The sequence below is a fragment of the Oryx dammah genome, unplaced genomic scaffold (assembly GCF_014754425.2).
Source record: "Oryx dammah isolate SB20612 unplaced genomic scaffold, SCBI_Odam_1.1 HiC_scaffold_23, whole genome shotgun sequence".
Lineage (NCBI taxonomy): Eukaryota > Metazoa > Chordata > Mammalia > Artiodactyla > Bovidae > Oryx > Oryx dammah.
In genome coordinates, this window is record NW_024070207.1 from 89,240,041 (window position 1) to 89,265,523 (window position 25,483).

General features: G+C 40.0%; 1 long non-coding RNA gene across 2 annotated transcripts in view; it reads left to right on the plus strand.

The window, feature by feature from the left end:
• Positions 1-414: 414 nt before the first annotated feature.
• LOC120882231 overlaps positions 415-25,483 on the plus strand; it is a 30,435-nt gene continuing 5,366 nt past the window's right edge. The window contains exons 1-2 of one of the 2 annotated variants that reach the window (XR_005725454.1): positions 415-1,526; positions 2,732-2,900. This is a non-coding gene — a long non-coding RNA (uncharacterized LOC120882231). Of the gene's footprint in view, positions 2,901-25,483 lie in introns of both variants that reach the window. The other variant, XR_005725453.1, reaches the window with a different exon arrangement.

Below are 25,483 nucleotides of genomic sequence, written 5' to 3' on the forward strand. Positions count from 1 at the left end.
ACATCCCTATGGAAGTGTAAGTTTGAAGAACCAAATGAGGAATATGTGCACATAGCTAAAATAGAAAGATTTCAGAAGTACAATTTGGAAATGTACTTCTAAATTGTTTTGTGTGGATTTAACTTCAGAAAGTCAGTTCTATCTATACATTTAGTGTGGGATTTATTCCAGTAAAAGAGTACAGGGACTCTTTCTGTAATGTGAATAGTCAGCTCCTAAATCAACTGGATTTACAGGGTATATACCTTTTCTCTGCCTTCCTCTACCAATTTGAAAATGAGATATTTGAACATTTTGATATATTATAGAAATAGACTGTATTTTTTTATATTATAACAAAATTAGTTCTCCATCAAGGCATAATCAGCAATGCATGTCAAGCCTTGGTCAGAGCAGTTGCTAACTCTGTCAGGGTTAAAGGAAGTATGCTGAAAGGAGATAACTGAAGTTAAACTGCTCAGACCAAGGCTTCCAGATTTTTTGTGTGGGGACTTGGACTCCTTATTACTGCATTCTTCCTGTCTGTGTAATACCTGGGAACAATTTATTCCATGTAATCCCACCCCCATCTTGGTAGTAAAATTTTTTTTTTTTTTTTGCTGAAGAGGAAGACTTTCAGGCATGCCAATGTATTTAATCAGAATTTTCTCAGATGATACTGGAAAATTTTCAGGTTTTTATTTTGCAGCTTGTAGGCAGGTTGGGATTTAAGAACAGTACAGATGCTTGTGTGTGTGTGTGTGAGAGAGAGAGAGATGTGGTTATATTGCATATGTGCTTGTGTGTGAGTGGCTCAGATTAGAATGTGAACTGTAGTAGATGCAAAAGTGAAAGTTGCAACATGGCTCCCATGCCCCTGACCACTTCCGAAAGAACATGCCACGTGGGCTGCAGACTTACAGACTTAAACTTAGATCCACAGGACAAAAAGAGACCTAGTCCTCCATGATAAAAGCCTCCAGTAGACTAAAATTATAAAACCTGTTTACTGCTGTTCGTGTGAACTCAAACGTTCAGTTGCCTCATTTGCAAAATTTTCAACAAATAATTAGGATGGTTTAAATATTTGGGACTAGAACCAGAGCCTCACCATACCTTCAAAATAATCTTGCACTTTCTCCTTTACATGATCCAGTTCTTTGAAACCATTTATAATCTGCCTTGTGGTCCTGAAATGTACAAGTTATAAGAGAAAAAAAAATGTGAGCTTGTCAGATTAACTACAATCACCAGTCTAATAAAACTGAGTCACATCCAAATGGGCTGCACTTACGCTACCCTCCCATTCTAGGGAAAACGTGGCTGGGGGAGGCAGTCTGAGTCATCACCTGGTTTGTTTGACATACGCTTCCTTCCATAAATTGGGAATGGCAAGCAGCACAGTGTTCCCGGCTTGCCTCGGAGAAGGAGCTCTTGCAGCCTTGCACAATCAAAATAGGGCCTTTTAGGTTTGAAGGTTGAAGCTATGTCCATATTTTGGCTTCAGATGTCTAGGGGAGAGGGAGAAACCCAAACAAAGAACAAATGTAAGTACCATTTTTGGGGGGAGGGATAATGAAATGGTAGGGTGTCCACAGTTGAATGTTTCCTAGGATATAAAAAATAATTGAGAACTACATTGGGGGTGTTAGATAAATTAATAGCTGGTTCACTACGCGGGGGGCTCATTTACTTAACGAGAATGTTCTCAATGTGAACAGTCCAAAATGATTACATGAGAGAGAGTGGGAGAAAGAAAGGGGTGGGGGGAGACTGATGATTTGGTCGTTACGGTACAAATTGGTCCTGACTGTGTTTAATTTTGTCTGAACTATGCAACCATTTTGAGATAAATGTATTTCGTTTAAGAAACTTTTTCACAGCAGACTTTGAATCTCCTTTAGTGGTATCTGGAAGGGCTGAAAAGAGCGGGGCTCTTGTGTCTCACCCACTTTTCCTCCAGCCGCTGTGTGGAGGCTCACCGGAGCTTTTTAGAATAAAGAAGAATGCAAAATTGTTGGGGAGACTGAAGAGGAAGGGGAAAGAAGGAGTAGATTTATAGCTGAAGTGGGTTTGTAAACTCAGCCTCGGCTTGGGGATTATTTTTTAATATGTGCCAGGCACTCCTCTGATTTCTATCCTGGCTTGGTGGTGGCTTTTTGTCTGTCTGTGTGAGGCTCGGGTGTTCCCTATTTTAAAGCCGGAGTTGTCACAGCCTGGGCGTTTTCTGTTTCGGCTTATGGCTTTTTTTTTCCCCCTCTTTTCCTGAATGAGTGTCCTTTGTGTAACCCCAGTAATTCAGAAATCCTGCAGTCAGAGGGACTGCCCTGTCATGTGACTTAGGTACTAGGTGCTGCCTGCGATTGGTCAGCAGCTAATTGGCGGGTCCCTATAAGAAGTCCCGCTTTGGGCGACCAGTCACTCTCCTGCCTGGGCTGCTACTCAACAGGGGCTGGGGTGGGAGGGGAGGAGAGGGGGTGGCGATGGGTGTCCAGTGATTCAGCCACATGTGATAGATGACCAAGGGACCACTTCCTTGGGGTCTGCACATCAGTGGAAGACACCCAAATTGGTTGTGGCTGCCTTGATCAAACTCTGGCTCCCTGAACTGGTAACTGTCACTTTAATGTAGCTTACTGATTAAACTCAGAAAAATGCAGCTAAAAAATCTTTGCCAGGAACTTGTGTGGACTTACTCCCTGTTCCCCCCCCCCCAACCCCCACCCCCTTGTTCTTATTCGTTTTGTCACAGGAATGAAATGCAGATAACTCTTTAGAAAACTTTCATAGGAAAAAAGCGCCTCGTGTGATCTGGAACAAAGACATTTTCTAATCAGATTTATCAAGCTGTGAAGAGGGAGTTTTAGAGAACGGAAGCAGCAGCATTCTGTCACCAGGAAATACTGCTTTATCCAGAATTGGTAAGTGAAAAGTGGCATTGCTCCCTAATAGATATCATATGCCGTGTGTGGGAATTGTAAAATTGTTCACAGACCCCTAACAACTGTGTTGAACTAAAGAACATATAAACAGAGTGAGGAATTCTAAAAAGGAACAGCTCGAGAATATAGCATAAAGACTGAGAAGAAACCAGGTAATTAACAAAGATGAGCTGAGCATTACCAGTTTAGCCAAATATGAGGGGAAAGAAAATAAAAACAAGTTCTTTAGTAGAATTGTGGCATTAGCATTCCATGGATATAGATTTCCATTTAGTCTGAACAGTATATGTGATAGATACTTGAAGAGATGCTTTCAGAATTAGTCAACTTGCCCTCCTTTCCCTCCTTCTACCCCAGGATGTCCAGAATTTAGTAAGAATTCTATAAAATTAAAGTTTAAGTAATGCATTCAAAAAATTTCCTACCGATTATGAAGGGCAGATGGTAATAGATTTTTTTTTTTACATTTGTGTCCTGAATTTTAAGACTGTTCCATTTGATTACATTAATACAGTGAAAGGGTGGTTATTTCTATATGGTTTATTTTTGAGAGACGTTTTGAGAAATCATGATTAGCAGTTCTTACTGGTGTGCCTGTGTCTCCCTCTGAAACCTCAAATTCACTTTTCTAATCTTAAACCTGAGTGGGCCTTATGTTTAAATTTCCAGAGAAATACAATAATACTTTGAATAACTGTATTATATACAATAGTTTCTTGTTCATGAACCATAAGGAAACACAATTTTATATTAAGCATGAATGTCTGATTTCTTGATTTGGCTTCTTAAGGATGACTGTTGGAAAAGTTGAATAAAATAAGAAAATAAATCCAGAATGGTTGGTGGCTCTCTGATTTTACCAGTTTCTTATTGGTCAATAGAAGTAACCATGTGATGTCCACTTATAGAATCAGATGGAAAAATATTTTGTCCTTTAACTGCCAGTAAACGTGTAGGTTATTTTGGTGATCTCCCTTTATGAATGTGAATATGTACAATAAAACTATTAGTGACAGAATTGTAAGTTTGGGGTTATAGAGAATACAATATTATTAATTTACTTCTCAAAATGAAAATTGAATCTGCATTTCTGACTTTGGGTTTTCACTTTCAAAATTTTGAAGTCCTTAACTCAAAGGGGGAAAATGTATAATAAAAAGCAGGATAGCAGTTCTACACTTTCTCTTGTTGGCACTAGAGTGAGGTGAGAGTGGAAGGGAGAAAGATGAATCTAGTAGGATCTGTTAATTGGTCTTTTTTTTTTTCCTGCTTATACTTTAAGAGTTTTTAAGATCATTTTTCTCAGACTAGTAGCTCTCAAGACTTCTGTAGAAGTACTTATTTTCAAAGAAATAGATAAAAAGCAGGGTAAGCATGGTCATTAAGGGCAGATCTTCCAATAAACCAGACTGGTGATCCAAACTTGTTAATATTACAGTTTATTTGACTTAATTAAAGTATGGTTGAGGATATGGAAAAAATGCTACTCTTTTTCTTGAAGTACATGGATTTGTAGGTTTCAAAGTCTTGGAGCCAGAGAAGTGGTGACAAGACATTAAGATATTTACAGGTAATTTATATCTGACTGCTAGCTTGTGTTTAGTGATTCACAATTATTTTCAGCTCTGTATTTTATGTAAATACTTGGGAGAAACATGATGATTTAATAATTTGTCTAAATACTGCTGTGCTTAATGGGCAGAAAGCCTCTGTATAATTTTTAGGTTTTACTCATCCATTTAGAAGCCATTGTTTTGAATGACAAAAATATGACAGAAGCAGGTTGAAACAGTAAATGCTAGAAAGTGTATTCAGAAGCATTTCTTTAAATCTTCATGTTTTCTAGTTCTGTGTGCTCTTCTCTGTTAGCATTTATTAATTTTAAAAAGTACATGTAAAATAAATAACAGCATTGCCCTGAATTCTCTGCTGGGATTATGGAGAGTACTAGAATTGTTGTATATCTTGTTAAAAGATATTAATGGTACACACATGTCTCTATGTGGGTATGTAAAGTTGTAAACTGAAGGGACTCAGGTCAAGGGACAGACTTCAAAATAGTTTCTCTCAGATAGTATTGATATTTGCAAATCCAGGAATATAAGCTCTTTCCCTTTGGGCTTGTATTTTACATTTTTTGTGTGGTATACAGTTCTACCCAACTAAATGTTTTGAGGTATGGATATGTATGTGTATATATATTTGACTGGAAGGGGGAACTTTAATCACTAGCAGAACAAGTGACTGTCAGAACCTAGATAAGCCTCATAGTGTTGTTCCTATGACAACTGAGGGGCTGGGTGTTGAAATGTAACTTTAAGTTCTCGGTTTGCAAATGTCATTCAGACCTCCCACTACAGTCTCACTGAGTAGGAGGATAATGAGAAGGGGAAAAAACCATGAAGCAACATAAGTATCTCCGTTCGTTCCATGTCTTCCTGACTTGCCTTTGTGTACCGATCGCCATGGGAGTGGTAAACAGAAGTCTTGAACAAAGCAATACTTGAGTATAAAATAAGTGGAAAGGGGTCAGAGAAGTTGGGGAGGATAAATAACAACATATGGAGGTAACAAAGAGGCAAGAGAAGCCGGGTTCCATGCATTTGTGCAAATCCTTTATCCAGTGCTGACCAGCAGTGTGAACATCTTAAACCAGTTATTGTATAGCTCTTCAAGAGCTGCAAATATTTCTTCAAGTGCAATGTGGAGAAAATTCCTTTGGTAGCAAGATAGTTTACCTCTTTGGTGTAACGTTTATTTGTTTCCCCTAGACTAACTACAGAGCATCCTGTATTCTTTGAAGGTCTATGTTTTTAAGTCAGTTTTAAAAATCATTTAATAGCTTATCCTTTTTCCATAAGAAAGATAGGGTTGTACTATTAAAATAGTGGTAAATTTTAAGTATATTAACCTAAACCCAAGACCTGTCGTTTGTGGAAATAAATTGGTTGACAGAGAAGCTTATGGCACACTCTGTTGGAGGGGTGAAGGATTGTTTAGATTATATTTCAGTTCAGTTCAGTTCAGTCGCTCAGTCATGTCTGACTCTTTGTGGCCCCATGGACTGCAGCATGCCAGGCCTCCCTGTCCATCACCAACTCCCAGAGTCCACTCAAACTCAGGACCGTTGAGTCGGTGATGCCATCCAACCATCTCATCCTCTGTCGTCCCCTTCTCCTCCTGCCCTCAATCTTTCCCAGCATCAGGGTTTTTTCAAATGAGTCAGTTCTTCGCATCAGGTGGCCAAAGTATTGGAGTTTCAGCTTCAGCATCAGTCCTTCCAATGAATATTCTGGACTGATTTCCTGAATTATATTTAGCATAGATTAATTGTGCAGTTGTGGATTTCCCATGCCTGAAGGGCTTCCTATTTTCTGTTCCTAAATGGTTTTGACTATTTATTCGGTCATTAGCACGTCCAGACCTGGGTTTGATCCTTGGGTTGAGAAGATCCCCTGGAGAGGGGAATGGCAACCCACTCCAGTATTCTTGCTTGGAGAATCCCAGGGACAGAGGAGCCTGGTGGGCTACAGTCCATGGGATCACAAAGAGTCGGTCACCACTGAGTGACTAAGCACAGCACAGCACATGCAAACACATATGGCCCAGCTTTATCCACTGAGAGAACACAGAAGCAGTGACACCTTGGTGGCAATGACCACACCTAGTTCCCAGGTCTTTGTTTCTAAATGGACAGAGGAGCCTGGTGAGCTACAGTCCATAGGGTTGCACAGTGTCAGACATGACTGAACAACTAACACTTTCACACACAGCATATCCAGAAGTTAGAAAGGATAAGCAGATTTCAGTGGATTTTGCCCCTTACTTACTATATAGGTCCACCATTGCTTCTGAAATCCAAAAACGTCTGACAAGCAAAAGATTTGAATGTAAAAATTTTGATAGCAAATCCTGACCTAACTGGCATGAAGCTATTTATAGTCTTTATTTATCCTACTTAGTAAATGTTTGTATGTTTTACTGTAGAAATTATTAATGTGCTTGGTCATGAAGTACTGGGGTTTCAATTCACCATCATCATAAGCAGTCTGAGCGATAAGGGTTTGTAGACTTCTCATTACTGCTATACATTGAGCTCACATTATATGCCAGGCACTGGCATCTAGAACAGTGTCTGGCACATGGCAGGTGCTCAATAGATGTGTCTTGGTATAAAATGCTTTCACCTATTAACTAATGTAGTCCTCACAAAAACTGAAGAGAGCCGATAGGGCTGTTATTCCCACTTTACATGGAGAAACAAGGGGAAGCAACTTACCCAAAGTGTCCCAGCCAGGAAATGATTAGAGCCAAGATCGGAAAGCAAGCAGTCTAGCTGCAGTCTGCTCTTAATGAATCCACTTCAGGTATGTGGGAGGCCTAAAGATATGGCACTGGACCTCTCCAGTGAGTTACAGGGGCGTTTCAGCTGTTTATTCCTGGTCACCCTGCGCCTGGTATCATTGGCAGCTGATGACATCACCATCATGGTCATTACCAAGGGCCTGCTGTGGAATGGTTTTCCTGGATGGGAGGGTGGGCATTCCAGGGCTCTGAGAGGCTCTTCATCTCATTACAGGCTTCCCAATAGGTGCTCTATCAGGAGTCAGCCTGACTTCTTTATCTTGAAAAATGGAGATGCACAGAATAACTCTTTCCTCCACCCCCAGGGAAATGATCTTGAAAAGTGGGAAAAGTCTTTTTGGAGACATATCTTGGGCCCTTAATCCAGCAGGAGGTCTGGGCTCTGAGAAGGGCATGGATCACCTCAGAGGGAATAAGCTCCTTGGCATGGGAGCCACACTGGACACAGCACAGGTCCCTATGGACCTTGAGCTGCAGTACCCTGTATCCACAAAAGGATGCTTTTAACAATACTTATCAAAGAAAGGTGTCTTTCCAATACCTCTGTGTTTCTAGTGTTAAAAATTCATTCCAAGGTGATAACAACCTCCCCGTCTACTTTCCAACTTCCCTATTCCACTGTTTTGCTTAATTTCCCTCTGAGCACTTACCACTGACATGCTATATTTGTGCTTATTTATTGGTTTGGCCTTTCAGTCAAGCACTAGCAATTACGTTATCTTGGAACAAATCTAAGGGTCCTACATTTATTTCTCTTTGATGTCCTTACTCAAACTCTTTCCTCCCATCAGTCTCAGACTGTAGAAATAGTGGAATTTTTTCTGCTCATTGGATTTTTCTTACTGTTACCATTTTTATATTCGCAACCATGAAAATTTCTTTTTCTTAAACTGTTTTGATTGTGCAATCAAAATTTGGAGAACCCGTGTCTTCATTCAGGAGAGGAAACTTAGCCAAATTTGAATATAATCATTGAGTATTTAAAAAATCAAGACAATTTTAAATTACTAAGGAGAAGTAATTACTTTACTTTTATATTTTATGAACTACTTTCAATTTAGATAAGGAACTGGAGAACTGTACATATTCCAGTGAAAACATCTTAAAATTGCCTACTTGCTATTCTTTGAAAAAAATTTTTTTAATTAATATAGAATAATCATTCTACATATTAAAAGATGTAAATGATTTAATTTTGGACACTTCCTGCCTCAAGTTCTTAAATTCTCAACTATGTAACCTATTGTCTTTCAGTCTTATATTTATTCTAGTTTATACGTGCCAAAGTATTTAGGATAGTCTAAAATATAAAATTAAAAAATACATAGATATTATTAACTGTAAGTAATGTTGTCATATATATACACCAGTAGAGCTCTCATGGAGTTGATTTTCTTAAATCTTTTTCTTTAAATTCTTAAAGGGACAGATTAGATGTGTATAAAAGTTGAATATAAAATACTCTTGTAAGTCAATATAATTAAGACCTTTTGTTTTTCTTAGCTATATTTTAATAGCAAAATAGTTGCTACTACTAAGTCGCTTCAGTTGTGTCCAACTCTGTGCTAATTGCTTTCTTTTAAATGGTCAATCTACCAAAGTAATAACTTGCATAAAAGCAAAATATAACTGATTAAGGTAGAAGATGGAGTCATTGATTATGGAAAACAAGCTAAGGTTTTATTTTAAATCATCTTCCCTTTCTGTCTTGGAATAGTTTAATTTTCCTTTAGCACCTGTTCTACTGAAAGCCCATAGCTGGTGGTAGTATTGAAAGAAAGCTTAGTTTTCCCACCTTTCTTAAAGCAAATGGACACAGACTTTTCAAGTGAGAACCCATTGACTTCTCTCAATTAGGATTTGTGTGAGATACATAAAGCGAGATTAGAGTTCATAACAACGAGAGAAACTGAGTGATTTTGTGCAAGCCCAGTGAAATGTTACAAGATTCTTTCAAAGTTCTGATTACCAAAAATCTCCACGCATCCATATACTTTCCAGTGGATATCAAGTATGTGATGGTGGTTCCCATAACCCCAAGAAGGTACCTGTTCACAGCAGCCATTGATGTGTTTGCTCCCTAAGCGACCCAGGTTTTGGAAGCAAATAGACTTGTGCTTTAAGCTTACTTGGCCCCTTGCTGGCTGAGTGAAGGACCAGATTCCCATTTCTGTCCCTAAGCCCCAGAGAGTGGATTTAGCTCCCAGAACTGTGACATAAGGGAACACACATAAAGCACATGTGGTGGTTCCTGGAATGATGGTACTTCACACACTTGAGTTCCTTCCCAGATCCTTTTAGGACCAGACTTCAGTTTAGTCTCAAAGCCTATGGATCCATTCTAAGTGATACGTTTTCCTTCACATCAGATGAGGTGAAACAGTGATGATAGTGGTGGCTGCCATTTCTGGCACACTTCCAGTGTTTGGGGTAGGCACATTTATGAGGACTTTGCCCACACTGACCTGTTTAGTTCTCTTGACCACCCACTGGTGCAATTCTTATGACCAGTTCATAGATGAGGACACTAAGGCACAGAGAGGTAAAGGAATATGCTTAGGACCACTCAGCTGATAAGCTGTGGGACCAAAATCTACATCCAAATGGTGTCACTAGTATAGATGGTGAGTACTTCAGACAGAAAGCAGAATAAAAGTTGACTGAACCTGAAAGTCTCAGAAATGGTCTTCTCATCTCTGTTCTGCAAAGTGTCATATCTTCTAGGCCTGGCCCTCTCAATATTGAAATACAAAATTGACTTTTTCTGTTGCTTATTTCGCAAATTGATGGGAGCAGTTTTAGTCATTTGTATTTTATGAGTTTTAATTAGGCCACTGAAGTCCAAGAGGGGAATTCCTTGTTTTCAGTTGATCTCATGCACTAACACACTTACTCATGTAACTTCCCCTATTTTTTTCTCTAATGTTTTCACTTGAAAGTGGGGGTGGAAGGGAGAAGTGTGTGAGCATTTGGGTCCTCAGGATGCACTTTCGTCAACCTTTCTGGAGACTCTTTTATCTAGTATAGCATTCATCCATAGAAAATAAAATGAGTAAGAATCAGTAATTACTAGTATTTTCTCTTTTATCTTCATCTCATTCTGAGAACGATCTAGAGGGGCAAAATTTCTAAGTAAAGATTTATAAGAAGCCATCTATGTGCATAAAACCCCATGTTTGGATGAGGCGTTAATTTTCAGAATATGGGAAAGGAGTTTCACCTTGAGAATTTCCTCCTTCTTCAGATGTAGGTTGAGAATGTGGTTTAGAAGGCAAGGATAGGCTGCCCTACCCTGTGGGTTCACCATGCTTGGAAATTTCTTTAAAAATTATCCTGGCCTTGGTCTGAGCCTGCCTGTAAGAGGATATATTAAAGCATACCTGTCTTTATTCCTTCATTTGTTCATTCATTCATTCATTCACCTGTATTCTCATCTAACTCATTCAGTCCCTGCCTGCAGACAGATGAAGGAAAGGCCAGGATGAGGTCCATTAGGAGAAGGAAGAGGAATAACTACAAACTCAGTCTTTATTCCTTTCACTTCAATGACCACATCTTTTACTTGATCCTTTGCCATCTTGGAGACAAGGCACATTTCACAGACTGACATTCATCAAAATCTCTAAGCATCTTCCTTTTGCAGCTGGACTTCTTTTTTAAAGTAAGGGGAAGAAGGGACTCCTGACAGGAAAATAAGGCAGAGAAATGATTTTTCTTTCCTTCTTTAATGGTGGTGGGAAAAGGGCTCATAGTAGGAAATCCATCCATAAATCCAGTCTAAGCGTTCCCCTGAGTTTTTGATTCATTTCTCTGAAGAAAATTGAGACAACAACGGATTCCACAATGGTGTCTTGGAAAATAATTTTAAAATAGAATTTAAACCAATTTTGAGGTCAGAAGTCCTGTCCTGCCCTCGTTTAAATATATTAGGAGTTTTTGAAAATATCTGTAAGTGAAGGTGGGAAAAATGAGGGATACTCTCTCTCTCTCTCTGGGGGAGATGAGGATAGGGAAGAGGGCTTAAACTACCAACACTTAAAGAAGTGTTACTTGTCACTGTGCTACAGTTAGGAATACTCTTTCTCAAGGCAGTCATTATGTTTACTTGTGCTTTAAACCTGAGTGTTATTTTCCATAGTTTTCGAAACACACCTAACTAATCATTCAAATTATTTGTAATGGTGCAAACTTTGTTTTCTGATACAGGTGTGACTATAGCAAGAAAGGCAATGCATGACATGTGAAGTTTACATCAATAGCAGGTATATATGGCCCAATGGAAGGAAATGTTTAATGTAACTTTTAAAACAAAAATCATTCAGCTTCTAAAAGGATGGCTCATGATCTCAGGGCTCTTCTCTCTGAGCTAGATCAACTAAGGACTGTTTGGGACAAGTTAAGTTGGTAAAGATAGTAAATTTCTACCTTTTCCTCCATCCTGTTTGGCAGTGATACTCAAAAAGATTTTCACGAATCTTCTACCCTTGGATGGCAGGGAGACTATAAAGAAACTATTCTTTCTCCCACAACCTTTGTACAATTTCTCTTCAGGCTGGGAAAAAACTTTCCTATAACTCCTATCCATCTGGTCCCTGAAGTATGGGGTATTTGGTAAGATGTTAACAAAAATTGTCCCAGGTGCCAGCCAGACCCTGTAAGGCTTGTAGCAGAACAGTTGACAAAGCTGTCAGGTGGGAAACGTTCATTTTACCAAAATGTATTGCACACCTACCATATATCAGATGGTGTTCCTGGTCTGGGAATATAGCAGTGAACAAGCTCCCTGATTGCATGGATGAGGCGGGCTGACAGTGATTGAACAAATAAGTAGATGCCAGGTGTTAAAAGGTGCTAGAGAGAAAAAACAAAGCTTGCTCCAACAGATAGGGAGTACCCAGGAGTCTGAGGAAGAGCTACTTTATCCAGAGCTGACGGGAAAGTTCTTTCTGATGTTGCAATATTTGTGCAGACTTATCTGTGGGAAGCGAGGAGAGAGCCATGTGTGAATCTGGGAGAAGAGGATTCTAGGCAGAGAAAACAAAACCATTGCATTGGAAGAGGGAGCAAGCTTGGTGTGTTCAAAGGACAATAAAGAGGTCAGTGTGGAACAGCAAGCAAGGGGGAAAGTAGTAGATGAGGAGTGGGAGGTAGTAAGTTGCAGATCACATAGGGCCCCGTTGCCGTAGTACGAAGCTGCGAGAAAGTTGTTCTTGTTGTTTAGTTGCTGAGTCGTGTCTGACTCTGGGACGCCATGGATGATAGCCCACGAGGCTCCTCTGTCCATGAGTTTCCCAGGCAAGAATACTGGAGTGGGTTGCCATTCTCTTCTCCAGGGCATCTTCCTGACCCAGGAATTGAACCCACATCTCCTGCTTGGCAGGTGGATTCTTTACCACTGAGCCACTTGGGAAGCTAAAGATAGAAAATGGTAACTGAAGAGAAGGAAGATGGTGTTCCAAAGGGACAGGTGAGTTCTGTAAAGATCCTGGAGAGTCTAGCCCATTGTGCCTCATAACCAGAGTGTGTAGAGGTTGTGTAGGGCACTCTTTTGGGAAATGCTACTTTCGTCATTTAAATTATGATGATATGAAAACCTTGGTAAAGGAAGATAAAGTTGAGCTATCAACTCCTTATCAGCTAAAGATCCAAAAGTGGGTAATTTTTTCCTGTCACATCTATTCCTCAGAGGCATGGAGTACTCAGTTTTCTAGCAGTGAGATGTTTCAATTCCATTTACACTTAGCCCAAACTCACTTTTCCAAGGGACCTATCTTTGCTGATTTTGCACTCAGTGATAAATAGTTTAGACTTTTGAACTGTGTGGTTTTTAATTAATTCTATGTTCAAAGTGATTTATATAGCTCCTAGTTTTGAGTTCAACCAATTGATAGTTTACCTCTTAGAAATCTGTATGAAAATTTACCGTTTGACATAGGTTAAAAAGTCATGTCACACATGTTCATTTTACAATTGGAGACAGAAAGGGATTGTGGGAAAATCATACCAGTTGACTAGTTGAGTAGAAGGGGATTCTGTCTACATTTTTTCTTTAAATTTGTGTTAAAAACACTTGTAGTTTCTTTAAAATAGTGTTGACTGCTACAAATGAGTTGCATCCCCTTGTCATTCTTTTATTTTCATCATCTGATACTAAAATTCTACCTTTTGCATAAGATAGACACAATTTCTCTTTTCTGGGACTGTATATGTTAAGAGGCGTGAAGTGAGATGAGACATAAAGTATATATAGAGGTCACCTTATCAACATTGGACCATGTAACCAGGCCTGATAACTCCCAGGGCTTAGCAGATGCACTTGGTAGCTATTTGGAGGTATTGTCCAGGTTTATCTTATTTTACACCACCTGAGATTTCACATCTAAATTTTATCCCCTAGCCCTACTTGTTAGTTATGCATCTAGGTTATCATTCGTATTTTTGTAGCCAAGGACCCACCTATAGGAAAGAGTTACTGCTTTTGTCATTTATAGTTTAGTTCAACTGGACTGGATTTCCTTACTGCCTCTGGCTTAAACTGACTGAGAGAATGACAGTTTCCCTTGTGGGGAGGAGAAGTCAGTAATTTGGGAACATAGCGTGTTTTGTGGAGGAGGGCCTAGTGTGCTCCTTTCCATCCTGCCCCTTAAGTAAGAACTGCACTGAGAGAGGGAGTGAGAATTCGCAGATCACAAGGAAGCTGACCCAGTTGGATGGACCACATTGGAAGCTGAGAGAGAAAGAAGTAGAAATAAATAATGAAGGATGGAGGGGAACCTTGGAGTACCAGCAAATCTCTGGTCCTAAGCGCTGGTGTCCTTGGGCCCTGGCCTGACTTTTTTCTGGCATCCCTGCTAGGATTCCATTCCTGCTCATCTACTTAGAGACGAGGGCAGGCTCCTAACTTCCTGAGCAAGGAATTCCAGAATGGGCACTCAAGACACTATCTTCCTGCAGATTCTCCCGCACATATCTCTCTTAACTGAATCTACTTTCTAGGTGCACTATAGAGAGCTAGACATTCAGGTCCTTTTTTCACCAGCCTCTGACTTTAAGCTTTGAGGGTAACACCTATATTGTCCACGAAGTCATGTGTTCTGTTTAGTCTTTCCCCTCAGGCTGGTCACATCTTGATGGTCTCCTAGGGCTTGAGCCATTTCATCCCATGTGCCCTGGGATTTCCCCCTCTCTCCCCCCATGTAAAGAGACAATTTGTTGCCTGTGTTCTGAGACCTCCCTATTTCTGCTTTTGACTGGAGTCTATTCTGGTACGATTGTGTGGTAGCTGGGCACTGCAAAATGAGTCAGTTCCTGCAGTTTGGTTACAAGTTCTCAAAAAGTATTTCAGAAGGTGGATGTGGTCAGCAGAGTCATTTTCCAGGCATCTAAAAGGAAACCCACATCAACTGTAACAATTGAGCTGCGAACCGATGCCCTGCACAGCAGAACTGGGCTTGCTTTTCCTCAAAGGAAAGCCCGTAGCAGCCCTCAAATCTAGCCTATTCTACAGACCTTAAAGGAGAATTCATCTTCATGCTTGCAAATCACATTTTAGCTGTGGCTGCTGGCATAGGGTGACAGAGGTTTTGGCCTTTGTCACTTTTTGAATGTAGGCACACATTTGACATAAAAACATAATTTCTGAAAAGTAGAATCTTAAGATATTAGAACATAATTAGTACAAAATATGAAATGTGGCTTCAAGACAAAATTTGGTGATTTTCAGCTAATGTACAAAGGAAGAACTAACTAAGATGGTTTGGGTACTAGTAGAGTACATGGAAATGCAGTTTTTTTTTTTTTACTAAGTTGAACCGGTGTAGACTTAGCAGCAATACTGATTAAAAGAATAATTAAGTTCTTTTCAAGCTTTAGAAGAATTTCAAGTTTGCCCTAACATTTAGAGAATGTTTTACTTCAGCATAGGCTTTAGGAAGTAATCATTGTGAAGTTTTTACCCTCTTGGGTACCCATGAATTATGTAAAATTTTGATTGAATTCTTAGTTACCAATCTTGTACCAACTGTTTTAAAAAAAAAAACTGGAGTTTTTAATAATAAGGAAACAACACAAAAAATGGGCAAATGGCTCGAACAAACACTTTACTTAAGAAGATACAAAAATGACAAATAGCACATGAAAAGATGTTCAGCATCATTAGTCATTGTGCTGTGCTTAGTCACTCAGTCATGTCTGACTCTTAGCAACCCCATGGACTGTAGTCTGCCAAGGCTTCTCTGTCCATGGGATTCTCCAGGCAAGAATACTGGAGTGGGTTGCCATGCCCTCCTCCAGGGGATCTTCCCAACCCAGAGTTGAACCCTGGTCTCCCACATTGAAGGCAGATTCTTTACCAACTGAGCCATGAGGGAAGCCCAAAAAAATAACCTCCTAAGGGACTGGAGCCTAAATCCAGCACTTTAAACTGTTCGGCCATGCTACCTTCGTGCATTAGTCATTCAGTTCAGTTTGGTTCAGTTGCTCAGTCGTGTCCAGCTCTTTGCAGCCCCATGAACCACAGCACGCCAGGCCTCCCTGTCCATCACCAACTCCTGGAGTTTACCCAAACTCATGTCCATTGAGTCGGTGATGCCATCCAACCATCTCATCTTCTGTTGTCCCCTTCTCCTCCTGCCCTCAATCATTCCCAGCATCAGGGTCTTTTCCAATGAATCAGCTCTTTGCATCAGGTGGCCAAAGTACTGGAGTTTTAGCTTCAACATCAGTCCTTCCAATGAACACCCAGGACTGATATCCTTTAGGATGGACTGGTTGCATCTCCTTGCAGTCCATGGGACTCTCAAGAGTCTTCTCCAACACCACAGTTCAAAAGCATCAATTCTTCAGCACTCAGCTTTCTTTATAGTCCAACACTTACATCCAACATGACTACTGGAAAAACCAAAGCCTTGACTAGACAGACCTTTGTTGACAAAGTAATGTCTCTGCTTTTTAATATGCTATCTCGGTTGGTCGTAACTTTACTTCCAAGGAGTAAGCGACTTTTATTTTAATTTCATGGTTTCAATCACCATCTGCAGTGATTTTGGAGCCCCCAAAAGTAAAGTCAGCCATTGTTTCCACTGTTTCCCCATCTATTTGCCATGAAGTGATGGGACCGGATGCCATGATCTTCGTTTTCTGAATGTTGAGCTTTAAGCCAACTTTTCACTCTCCTCTTTCACTTTCATCAAGAGGCTCTTTAGTTCTTCTTCACTTTCTGTCATAAGGATGGTGTCATCTACATATCTGAAGTTATTGATATTTCTCCAAGCAATCTTGATTCCAGCTTGTGCTTCCTCCAGCCCAGCATTTCTCATGATGTACTCTGCATATAAGTTAAATAAGCACAGTGACAATATACAGCCCTGACGTACTCTTTTTCCTACTTGAAACCAGTCTGTTGTTCCATGTCCAGTTCTAACTGTTGCTTCCTGACTTGCATACACATTTCTCAAGAGGCAGGTCAGGTGGTCTGATAGTCCCATCTCTTTCAGAATTTTCCACACACAGTTTATTGTGATCTACACAGTCAGAGTCTTTGGCATAGTCAATAAAGCAGAAAGAGATGTTTTTCTGGAACTCTCTTGCTTTTTTGATGATCTAGCAGATGTTGGCAATTTGATCTCTGGTTCCTCTGCCTTTTCTAAAACCAGCTTGAACATCTGGAAGTTCATGGTTCACATATTGCTGAAACCTAGCTTGGAGAATTTTGAGCTTTACTTTACTTTACTCATGTGAGATGAGTGCAATTGTGTGGTAGTTTGAACATTCTTTTGCATTGCCTTTCTTTGAGATTGGAATGAAAACTGACCTTTTCCAGTCCTGTGGCCACTGCTGAGTTTTCCAAATTTGCTGGCATATTGAGTGCAGCACTTTCACAGCATCATCTTTCAGGATTTGAAAGAGCTCCACTGGAATTCCATCACCTCCACTAGCTTTGTTTGTAGTGATGCTTTGTAAGGCCCACTTGACTTCACATTCCAGGATGTCTGGCTCTAGGTGAGTGATCGCACCATCGTGATTATCTGGGTCATGAAGCTCTTTTTTGTACAGTTCTTCTGTGTATTCTTGCCACCTCTCTTAATATCTTCTGCTTCTGTTAGGTCCATACCATTTCTGTCCTTTGTTGAGCCCATCTTTGCATGAAATGTTCATTAGTCATTGCATGAAATGTTGCATTAGTTATTCAGTTCAGTTCAGTTCAGTCACTCAGTCATGTCCGACTCTTTGCAACTGCATGAACCGCAGCACGCCAGGCCTCCCTGTCCATCACCAACTCCCAGAGTTTACCCAAACTCATGTCCATTGAGTTGGTGATGCCATCCAACTATCTCATCCTCTGTCATCCCCTTCTCCTCCCGCCTTTCACAGCATCAGGGTCTTTTCAAATGAGTCAGCTTTTCACATCAGGTGGCCAAAGTATTGGAGTTTCAGCATTAGTCATTGGGAACTTGCAAATGAAGAAGAAAATGAGATTCTACACACCTGTTTGAATGGCTGCAGTTAAAAAGGTGATCATACCGAGTGTTGGCAAGGTTTTGGAGGATCTAGAATCCTCATAATACATGTAGGTCAAAATGTAGAAATGTACAAAAGTCTTAGAAGACAGTTTGATAGTTTCTTAAAAGGTTAAACATACACCTACCATTCCATCCAGATATTCCACTCATAGAGAAAATAAAGAATATGTCTCTATGAAGACTTGCACATGAATGTTTACAGCAGTTTTATAAATAATGGATAAAACTGGAAACAACAGATGAATGGATCAACAAATTGTGGTATATCAATATGGTAGATTATACTCAATAATGAAAAGAAGTGAGCTATTGATATAGTGAACAACACAGGTGACCTCATAAGAGAAAAGTAGAATGAGAAATGAGAAAAGCAGAGCCTCCAAGGAAGTACATACTGCAAAATTCCATGTATATAAAATTCAAGAACGTGCAAAGCAGTCTCTAATGACAAAGCAGATCAGTGGTTGCTTGGAGTGGGGGAGTTGGTGGGGGCAAGTGGGAGTCATTACAAAAGGACACAAGGAAACTTTGAGGCTGGTGGATAATTTCAGTCTCTTGATGGTGGAGATCATTTCATGAGTGTAGACATATGCCAAAACTTATCAAATTGTATGCTTTAAATATGTGCAGTTTATTGTGTGCTAATTCTTCCTCAATTAAAAAGAGCAATCTTCATGGCGGGATTTAAAGATGCCACTTACTTGGTAAAATAAAAACTTGGCATCTCTTAGGAGGAAAAAATACTGATTAAGTTTTAATGATTTGGGTATAGAAATATAACCTTTTAGTACAGATGAAAAACCAAAGTTAAACTGTGAACATAATAGTTGTCATCACTTTAGCTCCTCCTGTTTACAAGGTATTGAAATAAGTGGTTCAGAAGGTATCTGGTCCAGCCCTGTGGGGACAGCTGCATGTTTGGTTTATCAGCATTTGGACTTAAACACAAGTACTGTAGCACTCACTTTATGATGAGGGCTAAAGCATCAGAAGTAGGGTTCAGATTGCGAAGACAGGAAAGTGCTACCTTCATATTTTACCTTTGTGAGAAGCATAAAATCTCTTCTGTCTGCATCATGCATGAAAATCTGTAAAGTACTTTCATAAATTTCATTTTTTGGGATCATCTCAATGATCCCATTATAGGTAGGATAAGTATTATCCCCATTTGCTTTGGAGCCATACTGAGACCCAGTGAAACCAAGCTGTTTACCTGGATCACAGAACCCCCATCTTCTTAGGCCGAGGTCACCATTCTCCCCGTGGCACTTTGCTGCTTCCCCAAACTCATGTCTTTGAGTATTTGGCCAGGACTTTTTGCTCATCAATTTGTCAGGCAGTTAGGAGAGTCCCATCTATTTGTATATGAGGTGTTCATGGCTGTGATCCCATCTAATCCTGTTTCCCTGTCTATAGATGATAACACAATCACTGGCCTCACAAGGTTGTTATAAGAGTCAAAGACTCAGATGTGAAAGAGCTGTGATAGTCAGACAGTACTGTACACACAGCGGGTGTTGACATTTACTACGTGATTGCCTTCATCTGGCCTGATTACTGAGGGCACAGTACTGAGCAAGTGGCTTTGTAAAACTATCAGGGAAACACGAGAGCATAATTCCTTTATTTGCACCATGCCTTCCATCCAGATTGCCAGGTTTCATAATAAATGAAATCTGGTACACTGGATTACTTTAATTTTAAATTCTTCTTTCCAAGGTCTCAAAAAGCATTCTTTTTGTCCCAGCCACAGAAACTGGTAGCTTTGAAAGGAAACAATACAGAGCTAAAGGCAGGCAGGCTACAGTCCATGGGGTCACAAAGAGTTGGACACGACAGAGCGACTAAGCAGAGCACATGAGGGTTTACTTAGCCAGGAAGGTTGGCCCATGCCTGGTACCCCCTTTCCCCTTGTTTGTATTGACTGACGTATCTACTTGCTCTCTGTAACTTTCTGTGGCCCTCTCTCTTCAATATCCCTCTTCCTTTTCATATTCCTGGTTTGGGAGCAGCTGCCTTGGCACAATTCTTGACAGACTTCTCCCCAGAGTAAGTGGTAAACTGTGTGCATGCATGCTCAGTCGCTTCAGTCGTGTCTGACTCTTTGCAGCCCCATGGACTGTAGCCCACTAGGTTCTCTGCCCATGGGATTTCCCAGGCAAGAATACTGGGGTGGGTGCTATACCCTCCTCCAGGGTATCTTCCCAACCCAAGGATTGAACCCACGTCTCCTGCATTGTAGGCAGATTCTTTACTGCTGAGCCTCTGGGGAAGCCAGTGATAAACTGTGAGGCAACCAATATAGGCTTTAGTACTGTCTTGGATGGCATTTCACAAAACAGATTTTCAGGAGATCAGGAAAAAGTTCTGTGGTCCAATAAATTCAGGAAAACTGGGTTGAAAACTGGGTTGAACAACACTAAATAAGTTCCTTTCTGGTAGGACTTTTCAGAACCTTTCGTGTTTGTGTCGAAACTTCAAGAAGGGGCATATGGTACATCAACATTTCCCAAATCTGATTCCAAGAACTGTGGGGTTTTTTGTGAATCATCTCTTGGTTTAATACTCCAAAGAATACACTTTGAGTAATGCTGTTTTGTAACCTGTTATTTGATATATTGGTAAAATGACAATTTTCTTAAGAGTTTTCTGACTGTCCCTACTGGCATATCTAAAACAAAACATAGACATGTTTTCTTGACTGAGTCTCGAGAATTCCAGCTTCTCAATTTTCTATTCATGATTTTAAAATTCATTGAGGTTCATTTAACCTTAGAAAAACTGGAGATAAAAGAGCACACAAAGACTGTAAGTTTTCGTCTAATAATGAAACTCAATCAAGGAAATACCTTTTTGTTTTAATTTTTTCCACCAAATCCTCTAGATTCTGCCCTTTTAAGTCCCTCCATTTATTCAGTCGCTAATTCCGTGGCCCATCCTGGCTTCCATAGGAGCACACAGGAAAGAAAAGTGGTGATATATGTACCTAACAATTCTCTTCTATCAGCATAGGGTTTGCATTAACTTTTAGTGTTCCCAGTAGTAGGATGAGTTTAATTATCAGCATGAAAAAGATTATCGTGGTATGGATGTGTTCTTTTACAGTTTGTTCCCCATGTTCCCCAGACTATAGAACGTTCAATAATCAGACTAGGACTTAAAAGAGAGTGTCAGAATGAATAGCAATTGTCAGCGAGAAATTTGAATGAGTTCAATGCTATGGCCTACCAGCAAAGAATGGGAGGCAGGAGAACGAACATGGGGCTAGGGACATGGAGTCAGGAAAGGGAACAAGTAAATGGGGTTCATTTCTGGCTTGTACTATGTATGTGGTGCTTCTCAGGTGGCTCAGTGGTAAAGAACCCGCCTGCAGTGCAGGAGATGAGGGTTCGATCCCTGGGTCAGGAATATCCCCTGGAGAAGGGAATGGCAACCCACTCCAGTGTTCTTGCCTGGAGAACCCCACAGACAGAGGAACCTGACGGGCTACAGTCCATGGGGTCGCAAAATAGTTGGACACAACTTAGTGACTAAACAACATGTCCATAGGATATATAGCCACAGGCTAGATACTCCAGGAAAGCTTGGGCTTGTGGTTTGGATTGCTCATTGGACTCTGAGGTTGACCACTCTTTTAGAATTGCCATGTTGCATCTAGTGTGTTCTCATTAGACCTCAAGGGTTGCCCTTCATTTCTGAACTCCTTTCACACCGCCTCTTCTCTAAATGAGAGGCCTTTGCTATTCCTTTTGGACTGAAAATGACTTCTATAGCACATCGCCACCTATACTCACCCAGATTACCATGCCCCCCATACCCCACGACATACACACATTCTCTTGTCCTCTTTGAGCCAGTCCTTTCAAGGCTATACTATCCTTCAGTGCTAAGTGCCTCTCCTGGTCTCTTTCTCCACTCATAGAAAAAGGAACCAGATTTCCCCTGCGTTACTTACCATCAATATAAACAGTAGTTTTGTTTCTGTTATTTCCCCTTTCAACCTAGCGATAAAGTTTGCCACTGTTGCTCTCTCCACCCGACACAGGAAGAAAGACTTCCTTCCGTCATTGCTTGACTTTGCCCAGGCCTATAAATAATCTTCCCTTTCTCTTGGACTCCAGATGCTCACCTTTTCTTTCTTTTTTTTTTTAAAAAAAAAAAAGAAAAACGCCTGAGAGTCACTTCTCCTGAATCCTTCCGGTTTTCTCCATCTGATAAACTTCCTCTTCTACCTAGTTCTTCAAGGATGCCTATGAAGCTGTTGTCCCATTGACTGGAATCTCAGTGTTGTAGGTCAGTGCTGGGCTTCTCCTTTACCCATCTTTTAGCTGTATTGACCTACATCTTTCCTCTGTGTCTGTTTCCTCTCAGTGGCCCTCCTTCTTTGGTATCCTTTGGCCTTCTTCCGCTCCAGACTGTTTCTGTAACCATCTCAAAAATCCAACTCCAATTGTAATCTGAGAGCTTGATCTGTTGATATTTTCCTCAGTTATTTTTTTGATCTGACTTTTAATTAGATCAACAGTGTTTCTCTGAACACCTTCATTTGCTCTACAATACTGTCAAAGGCCCTGACAAAAACCCTTCATGGAGCATCAACTGATAAGAAGAGAAGAATGGGGGAGAAAAAAATGTTGTCAGCAAGACTTTTATAGGCCCTTTGTTTGTACTGACTTATTACCACTGAAGCACTTTTGGTTTCCTAACCACTAGTTGGAGAAACTGGTCACACATCCACTGGGTGGTGACCACTCTGAGCAAATACTTGATGTGTAGGTTTGGACTTTATACAGCTATCTTTCTTCCCTTCTCTAGAAGTTTGAAAATAGCCCATTACTCCCTTTTCCTTTATTTAACACATATAAGAGCAGTCTTTATACATCTGCACATTCCCATTTTCTCTTTGTTGCACAAGTAGCATTCACATTTTCTTCCTGTTCTTTTTTGCTGAATGTCTCCTGGGTGTTGTAGCTGCTTGGTCATTAGATAGTATCAGTGTGATATATGCTACATTTAGTCTTCCACTATTTTCTTTCTTTCTTTTTTTTTTTTTGGTCAACACATTAGATTTTTTAAAATATTTTTTAATTTGTTTTTTCTAATTGAAGTATAACTGATTTATAGTATTTTGTTAATTTCTGCTATACAGCAAAGTGACTCAGTTATACATATATACATTCTTTTTAATACTCCTTTCCATTATGGTTTATCTCAGGATATTGAGTATAGTTCCCTGTGCTACACAGTAGGACCTTGTTGTTTATGCATTCTATGTATAATAGTTTGCATCTGCTAATCCCAAACTCCCAGTCTATCTGTTCCCCTCTCCCCCTGTTCTCTATGTCTGTGAGTCTGTTTCTGTTTCATAGATAGGTTCATTTGTGTCATATTTTAGATTCCACATATAAATGATATCATATGGTTTTTATCTTTTTCTGACTGACTTCACTTAGCGTGATAATTTCTAGTTGCACTCCACCATTTTCTAATCATTTGTATTAGCCCTTCCACATCTTCACACTTATCTAATAGTCTCCCCTTCTCTTCCTTTGTGGTATGAACCATTTATACAAAGCACATAATTTTAAAAATCAACGTGCCACCATACACCTCATAATAATTAAAGCTCAGTGTTAGCTGCTGATAGACATGTATGATTTTTGAAAGAGGCTTCATTTGCTAACGGTATACTTCATTTCATAGCCATCATAAGCAAAAGAAATTGCAACCTCTGGATGTTCCCTTTGTTCTTCCTTCTATCCTCTTTTCCCATCCTCTGCCATTACCTATTCAATTGTCTCAATTTTTCCATTTCATCAGAGTTTGCTTGTCCTATGGAATGAAGACAGAATAGCATTCCTGAGCCCCAAGGACTTTTCTGTGCTACAAGGTTATTCTCCTTGTGCTACAAGGGATTGTGGCTTCTCTGGTGGCTCAGATGGTAAAGAATCTGCCTGCAATACAGGAGACCTGGGTTTGATCCCTGGGTGGGGAAGATCCTCTGGAGAAGGGACCGGCAACCCACTCCAGTATTCTTGCCTGGAGAATTCCATGGACAGAGGACCCTGTCCAGTGTTACAAGAGTCAGACCCAACTGAGCAGCTAACACAAACACAAGGGATTGTATAGAAACTTGCACCTTGAGGTACACCCTTCACTAGTTCACACTTCTCTCAGAAAATATCCTCCTTTACAAAGAGCTAGATCCTATAGGCACCCACAGATATTATAGAAAAGTACCATAAAACTAAGCTAGGAAGTGAATGATGTTTAAAGGATAAAGAAATAAAAGAATTTTCCTGAAATGGAGATGGTCCCCCTTTGTTTTTTGATTATTTTGTTTTTTGAAGTGCATCAGTACAGGTGCCAGACATTTCACTCAGATTTCTTTGACAAATATTTATTGAAAGATGACTATGAGCCAGTGCATCTGCTGGCATCAGAATCTCAGAAGTATTACCCTCATAGAACTCATATTCTAATGAGGAGACATATTTCTAAATAAATAAGGAACCATTTGGCTTGTGTTTCTGCCTGAGACACAGACAGCGATGAGGGAGCTGGCCCTGAGGAACATGTAGCTAACTTTGCAGAAAACTCCAGGAAAGCCTTTTAGAATTCTAGACTCTTCGAGAATCTCTTTGAGCTGGGCCCAGCAGAAGGAGAAGAGGAGCTGGGCAAGCAGTATGCAGAGGTCAGGGATTTGCTTCTCCTTACTCCATCTGAACTGAGTGAAACTTGATGGGAAGAGTCAAGGAAGACCAAATGAAGAATTTTGTGCCATGAGAACTTTCGTGGCAAAAGGAGTTCTGTATAACGGTGAAAGCAGAGGCTTGGTGGAGATTTGATTATAAATGAATTATTAGGTATATGTGATGTTGATGCCTTTATAAAATAGCACAAGGCTTAGAAATGAGGGCAAATTTAGGAAGACTCCAGTAATGGTATAGAAGTGATGGGTTAATTATGATTAAAAGTCTATGTCAGGGATTCTGAAAAACAAGAGAACTTTTCTCTATTATTTACAGGTTCAGAAAACAGTCACCTTACTTCGATACTGTTTTTTTAACTTACCATTGATAGGGTGCAAATTATTTAACTTCTTTTTCTGTTTAAGCTATAAGAATTCCTCACCATTATTGCACCCTACCACCAATTGTATGAAGAGAGTTTAGAAGTTTCTTTCAAAGAGAGGGAGAGTGACAAAGAGAGAGATATTTGCACATGGATTTAGAGCAATTAATTTCTGGAACTTGTCCTTAAAAAGGCAGTTACTTTGGTGAAAACTATTCTTTTTCTCTGAGTGCTGCTAATGAGTAAAGTGATTCATGTTTTCATCGAATGGTTGTTTAAAAGAATTTGGTTTTCGTTGAGAAGGATTAAAGGCATGTGCCTAATTGCTAAATATTATTTTTAAAAAACTCGTCTGAGTCTGTCTTTATGGGCTGTGAGTGGTTTCGTCTTTAGAAGCTTGTTTTAGGATCTCATGCCAAAACAAGCCTGTTCAGACTAGAATTATCTGGCAGGGAATTTTTTTATGTCTTGAGCAGGAACATCAGAAAATGTTCACTGCAATCTCCAAGTTGACCTGCTGAGCAATTTACTAAATAAGAGATATGAAAATCAAATGACCATCAGCTGGTCTAAATGTTTTTGGTCAATGTAGTCACAAGACCT